Consider the following 12,872-nt stretch of genomic DNA (forward strand, 5'->3'; position numbering starts at 1 on the left):
TGGAGTCTTTGGGTAAATCTGATATCATTTATTAGACCAACTCAAATAAAAGATATCAGATTTACCCAAAGAACCTTGTCTGCTTGTGCCCTTAGACCAACACAGCTACAACCTACACCGCTGTAACTCCTGGAGTCAGCTCTTACGGTACTGTTCACCCCTGGGCGGATGGGTCAGCACAAGACCTATGCACCACCTATGTCACACTTGTTCCCTCGGGACCAGACTCTCCATTAGCCTCCAGTGTATTTGTGTCTGGCCATCTGGCACAAGTTCAGCCATATACAAGGTCCCTTTGGGTAACAGCCTCACCACAGGGATCTGAATGCCAACTACTGAGCTGCACCTGCCCATCAAAGGACACCAAGGCTAAGAGCCATGCAGGGATGTCAGGCCAGTGTGAGCAAGAAGAGAAGGGAGAAGTAAAGGTGACAGAGGATGTTGCTGGGCTAGCCCAGCATCCTAGCTATTCTGTGCTCTTGCAGCGGTTTATAGCAGTTACAGAAGCAATGGCACAAGTTAAGGAATCGCGGTGGGCTTTTCTGGTCCTTCATCAAGAAGCATACTTGAAATAGGGGGCCTGGAGGAGTTTCAGGCCCTTCTGAGCTGGCTATACTCCTGGCTGCTGGGCTTGGCTTCGTTCTGAGCTGGTGCAGTTAAGGCATGTTTTTCAGCAGGTGTCTTGGACATGACACAGAGGCAGAGAGCACAGACAGCCGAAGATCTGTGGGTAGGCAAAGCCTGTTGCAACCAAGCAGCGGATAAAGCCGATCATTCACGAGAAAATGAGGAATCACTGGGCTCCCTGGGGGTACATTAACTCCTGGCAGTGCCTGAATAGGAGAGGTTCAGTCTGCTTGTTCTTGGTACCAATGTCAGCACCCAAGCAGGGGAGAGTCTGGCATATAAGAGGGATCTGAGAGGTGCATAGGCCTTGTGCACCAGCAGGTATAGGCTGATGCAGGGAGAGCTTTGCCTATTGATCCTGAGCTTTGAGATGTGCTGAGCACCTGGAAAGCCCAGGAAAATCAATGGAAATTGCAGGTACCCAGCATCTATGTAAGTCAGGCCATTAGTGAACCTGAGAGCAGAGAAAACTTTTCTAGGTTTCGATTCCAAGTGCATTTCTCCTCGGGCTTTGGGCTTTACTGAACACTTGAAACTCAGTGCAGGGTCCTTTCTGTTTGAAAGCCTGTATTTACCCAGGGGACCTGTTTTAGGAGATGCTAGGAAGGATGTCAAGCGAATCCAGGATCATTAACAGAACAGTTTAGGCAGAAAAAAAAAATTGGATGAATTTTGCATTGAGCATATCTGGGTTTGTTCAAACCTGAAACTCCAAGTAGGTCTCAGCAGGGTTCTTCTATCCCTAATATATATAACAGCTACCAAAACATCTTGGTGTTAATTACAAGAACATAATAATACAATTAAAATGGGTTAAACATTGGGGAAAACAAACAAAAATGTGTAATTAGAGAACAGAAGGATCCAATATCAACCATACTCATCCAAATTTTACAACTAAAATCAGATTCAAGCAGTCCTGCAAAGCTTTGATTTCCCTGTGGTTTGGCATTTCATAGTTTCTAGGGTCAGAAGGGACCTGAGCAGATCATCGAGTCCGACCCCTGCCACGGCAGGAAAGAGAACTAGGGTCAAACGACCCCAGCAAGGTGTTCATCCAGCTTCCTTTTAAAGCCCCCCAGGGTAGGAGCCAGCACCACTTCTCTTGGAAGTTGGTCCCAGATCCTAGCCGCCCTGACCATGAAGTCGCACCTCCTGATATCTAGCCTAAATCTCCCCTCTGCCAGCTTGTGACCGTTATTCCTGGTCACTCCTGGCCATGCTCGGGGGAACAGGGACCCCCCCAATGCCTGCTGGTCCCCTCTGACTAGTTTGTAACAGGCCACTAGATCCCCCTCAGCCTTCTCTTGTGGAGGCTGAACAGGTTCAGGTCCCATTGCCTCTCTTCGTGGGGCCTGCCCTGCTGCCCTCTGATCATGTGAGCGGCCTCCTCTGGACCCTCTCCATGCTGTCCACATCCCTCTTGAAGTGTGGCGCCCAGAACTGGATGCAGTACTCCAGCTGCAGCCTGACCAGTGCCACATAGAGGGGGAGGATCACCTCCCTGGACCTGCTCGAGATGCATCTGTGGATGCAGGACAAGGTGCGGTTGGCCTTCCTGACCGCATCCCCACACTGCCGGCCCGTGTTCATCTTGGCATCGATGATAACTCCAAGATCCTTTTCTGCCTCTCCCCTGACAAGAAGGGAGTTCCCTAGCCTGTAGGTATGGTGGTGGTTGTTCCTCCCCCCCAGGTGCAGCACCTTGCACTTGTCAGTGTTGAATCCCATCCTGTTCTCATCCGCCCACCCCTGTAACCTGTCTAGGTCCAATTGCAGCCTATTCCTCCCTTCTTAGTGTCCACTTCCACCCACATTTTAGTGTCATCTCTGAATTTGAACAGGTGCTACTTACCCCCTTGTCCAAGTCACCGATGAAGATGTTGAACAGTGCAGGCCTGAGGACCAAGCCCTGGGGGACCCCACTGCTCACATCCCTCCAGGTCGAACATGACCCATCCACCACTACCCTCTGGGTGCGGCCCTCCAGGCAGTTGGCGACACATCTGACTGTGTGGGTGTTGACACCACAGTCCCCCAGTTTCTTAATGAGAACGGGGTGAGACACAGTGTCGAAGGCCTCCCGAAAGTCCAGAAAGACTGTGTCTACTGCTACCCCTGCGTCTAAGGATTTGGTGACCTGGTCACAGAAGGCCACCAGGTTGGTCTGACAGGACCTGCCGCGAATGAACCCGTGTTGGTTGCCCCTAAGCATAATCTCCCCCGCTGGCCCCTCATGGATATGCGCCAGGATAATTCTCTCAAAAAGCTTCCCCAGGATCGAGGTAAGACTAACTGGCCTATAGTTTCCTGGGTCCTCCTTCCTCCCCTTTGGAAGATGGGAACCACGTTGGCCCTCTTCCAGTCCTCCGGTACCTCACCAGAGCACCACAAGTGCTCGTACAGCCGTGCCAGGGGGCCTGCAATGACCTCAGCCAATTTCCTCAGCATTCGGGGGTGGAGATCCTCTGGACCGGCTGATTTAAATATGTCCAGTCCCTCCAGAAGTTCCCTGACTAGATCCTCACTGGCCCTTGGCCTGGGTGCGCCTCCCCTGGGGGTTGAGGGGGGCCTGGGAGGGTGACTGTTCCGGTCCCTGCTCAGAAAATGGAGGCAAAGAAATCGTTAAATATGTTGGCTTTGTCATCTGGTGTCACAACCAAATTTCCTAGAGTGTCCTGCAGAGGCCCCACGTTACCCGGTACCTTCTTTTTGCCCCCTATGTATTTAAAAAAGGACTTCTTGTTGTCCTTGGTCCAGGTCGCTAGTCCCAGTCCCATCTCTGCCTTGGCCCCCCTGACTGTCCCCCTGCAGCCCCGAGGAATCACAGTATAATTCTCCCTGGGGATGGCCCCTCCCTGCCATTGGGTGTGCACCTCCCTTTTAGATAGGAGACATTCCTGGATGCTTTTGGTGAGCCATGGGGGCTTTTGTGCCTTCTTGCCCCCTTTGATCCGTGTTGGGATTACCTCCCTTTGGGCTTGGAGGATCGTCTCCTTAAGGAGCAACCACTCTCCTTGGACACCTGGCTCCCCTCCCCTCCCGGATCTCAGTGCTTCCCCAACTATTCTCCTTAGCTCATTGAAGTCCGCCCTTTTGAAATCCGCCCTCCAGAGGAAAAGGCTGCTGCTGTGAAGGATCCTTCTGAAGTACAGATGCCCACTGAAATTCATCACCATTCTTTGCCTGCTCCATGATGGCATACAATGGTTCTCAGTAACAGATCTATCACAGATCCCGTTGAGGTTAAGACAAGAGTTAAGCAAGGCTGTGGCATTGCTCCAATGCTTGTCTCAGTATTCCTTACCATGATGCTACATCTGACTGCCAACAAGCTCCCCATCAGAGTAGAGCTAGACTGACAAATGGATGGTAAACTGCTTAACCTCAGCCTACTCCAAAATAAAACCAAGACCATGATGCTGTCGTGCATGCTCACTCAGAAGCAAACCTTCAGGCAATTGTTGACATCTTTACTAAGCCATACAAGAAAAAGGGATTGATATGTAATATTCAGAAGACTAAGATCCTTCATCAGCAAGCTCTTAATGAGCTGTGTCCAGCTCCAGTCATTCAGATTCACAGTGAGGCTCTGGAGAACGTTGACTGTTTCCTGTACCTTGGAAGCTGTCTCTCGTTGAGGCCTAACATCGATGAAGAAACCTAACATGGCCTCAAATGTGCAAGTGCAGCTTTCAGACGCCTGAGAAAATGGGAGTTCAAAGATGGCAGTGTCTGATCCAAAACCAACTCATGGTTTATCAGGCAGAAGTGATATCCACCTTAGCGTACGGAGCTGAGAAGCGGACACCGTACAGAAAACACTTCGGGTCATTGGAGAAGTGTTGTCAATGTTGCCTGCAAAAGATTCTTCATAACCAGTGGGAAGACAGATGCTCCAACATTAGTGTCCTCTTGCAAGCGAACATCATGAGCAGAGGTGATGATCATCAGACATTGACTTTCCTGGACCAGCAACTTCATTTGGATGTCTGACTCCAGACTCCCAAAGCAAGCTTTATTTTCCCTGCTCGGTCAAGGTGTACTCTCAAGAGAAGGGTAGAGAAAGCACTTCAAGGACATCCTCCAGATCAACTTGAAAAAATACAACATTGACATTAACTCATGGAAGACTATTGCCCAGAATTGCCCCAAATGGAGGAAGAGTCTTTTGCTAGGAGATAGAAAAGAAGGAGCAGCAGACACAACATGTTGCAAACAGAATAAAAAATTCAGAGTCACCCATCCCGCATTGGAAACACATGCCTGAGCTGCAACAGAGTCTGCTGATCCCTGATCAGTCTTGTCAGCCATGTTCAGACTCACAGACAAGACAACAGTGGAAGAAAATCATCCTCGACAGAGGGATTGCCAAAGAGTTCAACCTTAATATAATCCACAGGTAAATCCTAGACACCATTCTAGACTTTAAAGCCTGCTGAAATGTGATAGTATTCTGATCTGGGGAATGAATTTCATTTCAGTTTCCTTGTTGTTGTGCCCATCAACTGGGAATCTAACCTACTTGATGAAAATGTGCAGCCATATTGGAGTTTTCAAATTGCCCTCAAGCTGTCGTTTATGCCTTACTGGATGCATCTACACAATGCAATACAGGTTTACTGTGCACTAAAATACTGAACACCAAGCCTTCCTCGAGAGTGTGTCTAGTTGTGCACCCTATTAGAAGCAAATCTGCTCCTGCCCTGCTCTGCCTCCTTGCAGCAGCTAGAGGAAGCTCCAGGCTCCCCCAGGGTGCTAGTCCAGAGGTTGGCAAGGGGCACAGGGTTGGTCCCAATATGTGCAGGGCTGGGAAAGCTCTGCCAGCTGCAGCGGCCACTGCCTTCTGGCCCTGTGCACATCAGGAGGGGTTTTGATGTGCACAGGGCTGGGAGACAACTGTCACTGAGCCGGCAGAGCGCTCTCAGCCCCACGCACATCAGGACACACAGCTGTCAGCAAGCCCCATGCTCAGTGGGGCTTCCCCAACCAACAAGGCGCTCACCAAGGGCTGTCCCACTCCTGGGCAGCTGCCTGCAAGCCCCTGGATGGGCAGGGATAACCTGCCCAGTCAGGGGCTGGCTGGGAGCTATCCTTCTCAGGATGGGGCAGGGGCAGAGAGTGACCCCATCCCAATTGTTTGACTCCTGGGGGAGCCAGGAGCTGAGCAGCACCAGGACCAGGGACAGGGAACTCCCCTGTCACCCTCTGCTGGCACGGCTGATTGGGAGCAAATTTGCTCCTGATTAGTGTCTACACAAGCTTTACTACAGAGTAACTGCACAGTTAATCTAATATCTGTATTTATAGGTACTAGCTAACTGTGCAATAGACTAATTTACAGTAAATGCCACACACGTGTAGATGGTGACGCTTTACTGTGCAGTAGATTAGTCTACTGCGCAGTAAAGTGTCTTGCGTAAATGCACCCATTGGGTCCAACAGCTTAGCAGCAACCAAAAAGAATTCAACAGGTATCTGGATAATGAGAATGAACTTCTGTGCTTAAAGTAGATAGGATTAGAAAAGCGGGTGCTGGCTATATGCTAAGTTTGGGAGATGGGAAGGGATCTCCCCAAAGTTTAAGTTAGTCCATAACTGCCCACGTTGCCTTTCCGTTTAAAGTCTCTGGAATGGACCAGTTTCAAGGACAGGCAGGAGGAGCATATCCTCAAAACTTCACACTGAAATAAGATGGCATGCTCCAAGTCAGCTGCAAGCTATTGGACTCATCAGCATTCACTTTTGCAGAACAAAAGAATAATTCCACCCACTGCAGGAATTATAGACTGGGTTATTCGAAGGTCAAACAGGGTTACCACCGCGGTCCTCTGTGGCCTTAAACCCATGAACTGACCTTCTCCAGTACGGCAGTCATGTTGTGCCTGAGCTAGCAATGATGGCAGGAGTTTTTGCAAAGCCACTGATTGCAACACGAGTATATTTAGCCCTGCTTGTGCTTTCTACTGCTGTTGAGTTCAGAGCCTTGACTGACACACGGTATGATTAGCTCAGAAGTTTGCAACTGATGGATGCTGTCTAATCAGACAATATTTTGCTATTGCTCTCGTTACCTGCCTATTTATTTACAGTTGGCTGTTCTATATTTACATTCCATTTAAGCACCATCTCTTTATGTTGTTACTTAAATCCCTGGCGTAAAAGTAATTTTGCTACTGTGAAAAAACAAACAAAACAAAACAAAAGAAAAAAAATTGACTGTGTCTCCTGTAAGAAGCTTTATAAATAACGATCTGAGTGGAGGCATCGTTATTATTGCTGTTCCAGCAGGAGGGTCTTTCCAAAGGTAGCAGTGTGCTGGGGGAAGAAAGATCTTTTCATAGCAAAGTGGTTATTGTCGGAGCTTGTAATGCACTGACATCCGTCCCCATCCCCACCCCTTTCAAATTATCAGCACTGTATCAATTCACATTTCACAGCATGCAAAGTAGATAGAAGCTGATACCCCGCTGTGCTGCCATCCAGATAATTCTCTCGCTCATGCCAAAGCAAACAGGAAAAAAAATCTTTTGCCTCTTGAAAACTGAAGACCTCCAATAAATTCACTAGACTCCAGAGTCACTAACTGGGCAAGCTGCCTTGTTGCCTGTCCCACCTCTTCCATCCATCCTTACCCACAACCCCTTTTTGTCTTTTTTTCCCCCTTAACAGGCTGCAGGGTAATGGTGTTTTCCCCTATATTTAAAGGAAAAGGCATTAAAATTACAGACAGTGAATAAAGGGGACACTGGAGAGTTAGGAGGGAAGTAAAGCCAAATTGATTCCTCGGACACAAAAAATTAAAAAGAGTGAATACCATTTGCTGACTTGACTGGTTTCTAAGAACCAGGCCCCGGCCCTTTTTCTCCCCTCTCTCTCTCACATGCAGTGACGGATGGGCCTTCCCTGCCTCTTGCTCTCTTTCCATGAGGAGGTGTAAGAGGTACATCCATCAAGAACATTAGTTTCAAGCCAGAGGGCCAGCCACTTTATTTTAATGGCAGGGGCAAGGATGCCACTGGACTTAAGACAGGCAGAGGAGGCTAGGCAAGTGTCTGGGTTAGGGAATGAGTTAAGGGGACAGGGAAAAGCTTTCATTTGGATTTTCAAGGGATAGGGAAGGGCTTCCAGGTTTGGGAGTGAAGAGCTGAGGAAGGGCAGAGGCAACGGGATCGATTCTTCCCCTGGCAACCCTTCTATCATTGAAGAGAAAGCAGTATGTCTTCCTTCTTTCGGACTGTACTCTAGCAAACAACATCTGTCACTGTGTCTGGACAGTCGTGCAGATGTGGTGTGGTGTGGTGTTCCCAGCTGGGGAGAGTGGCTGTGTCTCTTTCTGAAACAGCAGCAGAAAAACAAAAGGAATAGAGTCATGGCTTAAATGTAAGCAGAGGCTGTATTTTAAAGGGGAATGCACAGGGAGGCAGCAGACTGTGCCATGTCTCCAAAGGCTCAATGGCTCTTGCTTGTTCTAGGGTCAATCGCTATACTATTTCTAAAACTAAACTCCATTGAGAATCTACCATTCGCTATAGCAGCTAACAATTACTACTTATATTCCAATGCTGCCTCCAGGCAGCCGGGCCCCACTGCAGTAAATGTTGTACCTACCTACGTATAGAAAGATGTGGTCCCCAAAGAGCCTGCAGTCAAAGTAGATGGGAGAAACAAAGGTATGATATCATCCCCATCATACAGACAAGGAGCTGAAACAGTGAGCAACTTGCTCAAGGTCACGCATAAGGCTGCCAACAGAGGAGGGATCTGAACTCCATTCCCCTAGGGCAAGTCAGTTAGGCCGCGTGTAGATGGAAAAAAGAGGCATGTGCACGATACTTTAAAGCAGGCTAAATGCTTTTTCACTGCTTTAATGGTGTCGGTGTTTGCATGCCTTTGCCATTAAAGCAGTGAAATTCCAGTCGCTGTAGGAAATTTGGCGGCGTAATGCACCTTAAATGACTAGGGGCACAGCAAGCTAAAACTCCTTCAAGGAGTTTTAGCTTGCTGCCCCTACAGCCATGGTGCTGGCTCCTGCAACATAGCTTTAATCCTACTTTCAAAGCTCTGGTTACCCTACCTTGACTCTAAATTGCCATCTCTATGTATCTAGGTGGTTGTAAGTATACTACTTTCCAACAGTTCTGATCTTAACCTTATCCAACAGCAACCGTTTAGTCTTACCTCTCATTTTCCCCATCCCTAAATCTCACCACTAGCTACTAACTCTTAATTCACTTTCCCCTAGCACTCTACACCCTACCTGTGCTTTGAAAGCAACATCAAAATGCCTCCCAAGTTCCACAACATCAAAATGCTCCCCAAGTATAAGTTACTGCAACTAGCTAAGCCAACCCAAGGCTTCTGTACCAAATAATCAACTCCATCATTGTCCATCTAGGTCTGCAGGGGGTGATACAAAAAGACCATACACTTCCTGGAGGATTCTTGCCAAGGGAGGCTGTGGCATCTTTTAGTTATTCACTTATGTGCATTAACCTCTGAGCACAGTCTTTAGATCTTGAGAAGATAGTGGATGCAATAGGGCTTTTTAAAAACAGTCAGTCAAACGGTAATTTCCAACAAGTCAGTCTTCCCACGGTCCTTCCAAATGTATTGCTCTGATTAAGGGTGAAACTCCCCATACAAAGTGCTAGCACCAGGCTTATTGAGCTTCCTAAGAATCCTGGATTTAAATGGTACATCAGGCTAGTACTGGTCCTCACTCCAGCATCTTCATGCCATGCATTAGGCAAATACAATTGCGTATCCGTTTTTAAGGGTCTGAATACAGGATTTGGGTTGGTTTTGAAATCAAGCTCCTAAAGAGCTCTATCTACCAGACAAAATGACAGCACAGGCCACTTTAGATGGCCCCAGCAGCCTTACCAGGGGCCCTGGGGGCTTCCTAGAGCTGCAGCTGCGGCACTCCTGTAGCTGGGAGCCTGGCCGGCAGATGGAGCATGGCACCAGCAGGCTAAGCTAGGCTCCAGTTTTGGGTGGCACACGCTGCTGCCATGTGCACCACCCTACTTTTTTAAGGCATGGGTTTTTTTTAGTGTTGGGATCTCCTGGGGTCAAACCCCCTCTCCCCACACTGCAAGGTAGCAGCATGGGGAACGCCTGCACGTGCAGCGTGTGTTGCAGATGGGTCTGCAGTGCCACATACCGCATGTCAGGACACACCCACTGGGTGCATCTACACAAGATGCTTTCTTGTGCATTACACTAATCTAATGCACGCTAAAGCATCACGGTTTACCAGTAGATTCATGTAATACGCCGTACCGTCTAGGTACTAGAAATTGGTGCATTAAATTAATATGCCAAAGCACATGTGTAGACACTGACCAGGAGCAAATTGCCCCCAGTCTGATTAGGTAGCAGGGGGCCACAAGAGTGGAAAGAGCTGTCCCAGTTCAACATGCCTGCCAGCCATGTGGAAACTGGGACTCATCCTGATCTCCAGTGGCTGAGAGGCAGCTGTCTGGAAGCCGGGAGAGCTGTCCCTGTCCTGCAGAGATGTATTTGTCCTTTAATTTTCATCAGTCCCCACCTCTTCTGCCTCAGTTATCCCCAGCTGGAAGAATATAGCTAGAGTGCAAACCCCATTTTGTACAGAATATTATTTCCAAGGTAGGGGATAAACCACCTCAATTACATTTATTCTTGGAAACAATAAAAAAAAAAATTGCTCAGATGAGGATAGTGGCAACCCTCTGCTTCAGCTGTTACTTAAAGGTTAAGCAGAAGACGTCCAGACGTCTGTGATCTTGTCATTGCACAGAATGCATCACCTTCCAGGTACAAGCCCCCGACTGCACCAAGGTGTTGGAGATTGCCTGGGGATGAACTTAATACACTCATAGGCTACAGCGGAGTGTGATCTTTGCATAGCGGTCAGGAAGAAACAGGTCAAATGGTCACATCTCCCCCTCTCTCAGTAGTGAGCCACTCACCTTGGGATCCAGAATAACACCCCACTTCCCCAACTCATGACACTGCTGCTTTTAATTTCCAGAGGCCTCAATCTGCACTGTAAAGTGGAACAAGCCAGGTTTTCGCTCTCCTTTTTTCAGCTGCTGCACGCAACATACACCTCCAGAATTCAAAGCGCCTTCCTTTTATGGGGTCTGTATTTTTCCTTCTATTCTTTGGCTGTTTGGAAGGTGGGAGAGGCTGGGAGTGGGGAGAGCAGAAGATGATGGAGAGATTGAATTAAGAGCAGGAGTGCTGTGTCAGCATTTGCCGGCTTCACTTCACTGCATGTGTCTAATAACTGAGATATCGCTTTTTCATTCTGATGAATTCATTTATTCCTCCTCGGCATTTTTTATTATTATTTTATTATTGTTTGGCCTTATCAAGGGGCTAGTCTTGTTACGCCCTTGCAATCAGATCCACAGGTGCAAGCCTGCAGAAGCCGCCTGCCTGGGAGATCCTCACACATGTTGCCAATGAACTGCACAATGCAGCATGGACACATGGGACGGTTTGCAGCAAAGGGCTACTAGCGCCAGTGGCAAAGCTCTAGACCAGCGGTGAGCAAATTGCGGCCCGGGGCCCGGATGCGGCATGCCAGGATGTTCTATCTGGCCCGCGGGGCCCTTCAAAAATTTAGAAAATTAATCTGCCCTGACCTGCCTGTCACATGGCCTCAATGGCTTGCTGAAACTCAAAGTTTCATAGTTGGTCGGATTGGAAGGGACCTGAGCAGTTCATCTAGTCATCACTTGGGGGTCATCATTGACCACAAGATGAACATGAGCCTGCAATGCGATGCTGCGGCTAGTAAAGCGACCAAAACACTGGCTTGCATCCATAGATGCTTCTCGAGCAAATCCCGGGACATCATTCTCCCCTTGTACTCGGCCTTGGTGAGGCTGCAGCTGGAGTACTGCGTCCAGTTTTGGGCTCCACAATTCAAAAAGGATGTGGAGAAGCTTGAGAGAGTCCAGAGGAGAGCCACGCGCATGATCAGAGGTCAGGAAAACAGATCTTACGATGATAGGCTGAGAGACATGGGACTCTTTAGCCTGGAAAAGCGCAGAGTCAGGGGTGATCTGATGGCCACCTATAAGTTTATCAGGGGTGACCACCAGGATCTGGGGAAACATTTGTTCACCAGAGCGCCCCAAGGGATGACGAGGTCGAACGGTCACAAACTCCTGCAAGACCGTTTCAGGCTGGACATAAGGAAGAATTTCTTTGCTGTCCGAGCCCCCAAGGTCTGGAACAGCCTGCCAGCGGAGGTGGTTCAAGCGCCTACATTGAACACCTTCAAGAGTAAATTGGATGCTTATCTTGCTGGGATCCTATGACCCCAGCTGACTTCCTGCCCTTTGGGCAGGGGGCTGGACTCGATGATCTCCCGAGGTCCCTTCCAGCCCTAATGTCTATGAAATCTAGTCCGACCCTCCGCCATGGCAGGAAAGAGTACTGGGGTCAAGCAACCCCAGCGAGGTGTACATCCAGCCTCCTCTTAAAGACCCCCAGGATAGGAGCCAGCACCACTTTTCTTGGAAGTTGGTCCCAGATCCTAGCCGCCCTGACTGTGAAGTCGCACCTCCTGATATCTAGCCTAAACCCACCCTCTGCCAGCTTGTGACCATTATTCCTGGTCATTCCTGGCAGTGCTCGGGGGAACAGTGACTCCCCCAATGCCTGCTGATCCCCCCTGACTAGTTTGTAGATGGCCACTAGATCCCCCTCAGCCTTCTCTTGTGGAGGCTGAACAGGTTCAGGTCCCATCGCCTCTCCTTGTAGGGCCTGCCCTGCTGCCCCCGATCATGCGAGTGGCCTCCTCTGGACCCTCTCCATGTTGTCCACATCCCTCCTGAAGTGCAGTGCCCAGAACTGGACGCCATACTCCAGCTGTGGCCTGACTAGTGCTGTATAGAGGGGGAGGATCACCTCCCTGGACCTGCTCGAGATGCATCTGTGGATGCAGGACAAGGTGCGGTTGGCCTTCCTGACCGCATCCCCACACTGCCGGCCCATGTTCCTCTTGGCATCAATGATGACCCCAAGATCCTTTTCTGCCTCTGCACTGACAAGAAGGGAGTTCCCCAGCCTGTAGGTATGCTGCTGGCTCTTCCTCCCCAGGTGCAGCACCTTGCACTTGTCAGTGTTGAATCCCATCCTGTTCTTGTCTGCCCACCCCTGTATCCTGTCTAGGTCTGATTGCAGCCTCTTCCTCCCTTCTAGCGTGCCCACATCCCCCCACATCTTAGTGTCATCAGCAAATC

Source organism: Crocodylus siamensis, chromosome 6 (genome assembly GCF_052110815.1).
Source record: "Crocodylus siamensis isolate JL-2025a chromosome 6, ASM5211081v1, whole genome shotgun sequence".
NCBI classification, from domain to species: domain Eukaryota; kingdom Metazoa; phylum Chordata; order Crocodylia; family Crocodylidae; genus Crocodylus; species Crocodylus siamensis.